This window comes from Pseudorasbora parva, chromosome 16, assembly GCF_024679245.1.
Source record: "Pseudorasbora parva isolate DD20220531a chromosome 16, ASM2467924v1, whole genome shotgun sequence".
Classification (NCBI taxonomy): Eukaryota; Metazoa; Chordata; class Actinopteri; order Cypriniformes; family Gobionidae; genus Pseudorasbora; species Pseudorasbora parva.
In genome coordinates, this window is record NC_090187.1 from 23,628,777 (window position 1) to 23,630,994 (window position 2,218).

The following is a 2,218-nucleotide window of genomic DNA, read 5'->3' on the forward strand; positions in this document are numbered from 1 at the left end:
GAGGTTATTTGGGGAGCTAATAATGTTTAGACTTGAATATGTATTCTTAATATTATCTAACTCTGTCTTAGTCTCTCAGTTTATTTAGGGGAGAAAAAAAAAACATTAAAATACAGTGTACAGTGTATTTCCTGAAGATATCATGGTTTTGACCCTTAGAAAAGCATAATAGTGATGCAAAACAGATTTTGCCATTGTAAATTCCCATTCATATCAAACATATGAGAGTGAAGTAACATAACTAAAATTTAAGGAGGATAATGGGGTAGTTGTGAGATACAACAACTCAGTTTGGATACTGCAGTTGAAGTTTAAATTATGTGGTAGAAGGAATACAATTGGAGGATGCCAGAAAGCTAAGACATGGTGATTGGCTGTAGTCTTTGAGTGAACGTAAACTAATAAGAGGCTCTACAGTAGGTGTTTGTGAAATCAGTTATATACCGATATTATGCCACTTCAATAAAAAGGCTATAAGAAAGGTTTATGATATTGCACGTTTTGTCCATCAAGATGATTATCACAGATGAACAACACTTCTTTCTTTTTTTTTTTTAAGCCTAAATGCAGTTGCCAGAAGTAAAAAGCTAAGGTAAGATATAAACGGACACACCTCGTGCCTCACACCTCGGACATCATTAACATAACATCACTAAGCTTCTGACAACTTTTTCAGTTTTTATATTATAGTTAAACTAGATTATAAGAGCACAATAAATAAGCATAATGAGGCTGTAAAAGCAGACTGAGTTTACCTTTTTTGGCGTGATGCCGTTTAATCTCCTCGACAGCCTCTGTAGTCCACCTACTCATTTAGCCACTTGTTAGCAACTTCCATTTTCAAGACACATAATAGCTTTAGAAAGTCACGAGTGAGGTAATATTCTTTGTCTTAGAATTAAACGTAAAAAGTATCTTGAGTTTATGTTCACCACAGACCTTATTTCAGCCATTTGACCAAACTCCATTTAAACCTATTGACTTAAAGACGAGGAACCCGGAAGTTTTAAAATGCTACCTCACTTGTGCGTTTGGCCTACAAAGTCATGTCATACCTGCAGCACTCTATATAGAACTTAAAGAGGTTCCCCTATGATTGCAAGCCAATTAACCACTTTTAGTGCTATTTAGCACCATTTTTTTCTATTTAGCACCATTTTTGTGTGGAGTGTACAAAGAGGCTATTTATGACAGTGGCTATGACTCAAAAACAAATTGCTAGACTGAAATATGGTATATATCTAATATCTATCTCTATGGTAACTATCCAAACACACCCTTTTTACCATTGCTTTGCAAACAAGCAGAGAGCCAAACTGCATGTGGTATTTAATTTAAAGTCTTAACTTAAACTTTTTGTTGTTATTGTTTTTGTTTTGTTTTATTTTTGTATGTAAAATTGTTAAAGTAGAACGCTTTGCAACCTTTTTTAATTAACTGAAAGAAAACCTCTACACTACAGAATGGTTGTCATAAATGTTACAATATTATTGGTTGCTTTCTCAAATATTACATGGCTGTATTTTTAGTGCTAGCAGTCAAAAATAAAAATAAATATTCCAAGAAATATTGAAATACTGTTTTTGTTCTTACTGAGAATCATCCATAAAAGAGTAAACTACATTTTTTTATTTGCAGGGTATAAGGTGGAATAATATGTATAGCATAATAGCCACTACTCTACTTTTAATAGGGTTATTTTTACTCCTACTTTGAGTAGTATTTAGGAGAGGTACTTTTACTCTACTAGCACTACATTTTTTTGACAAGTAGCCTAACAGTACTTTTACTTGAGTATGCTTTTTCAGTACTCTTTGCACCACTGGAAAAGGGTTACCAATAGTAAATATTTATGAAAAAAAAAAAAGATGCCAGACAGGTCACATTGTAAATAATATTGCAGAATAATCAGGGACAGGTAGATTATTCATTATCTTAATATTGCAAATATTCAGTGACTTCCTTTTTGCAAATGCAATGTAATATGAGTAAAGTGTGAAGAGTCAGAATGGTTCATCGATGTCCAAGTCTCACAATATTCCAGCTGTCAGTAAGGACAGCTTGCTTCCAAATTGGATGGATTAGTGTGGAAGGCACTGGATGAGTCAAATAATGCAACACCAAACTTGTCTGCAGCATCGTGATCTCAGTATAGAGAGCAAATGGTATGTAGTCTCTGGAGATTGAGGTGCTCCATCATTGACACCAAGACCATGCA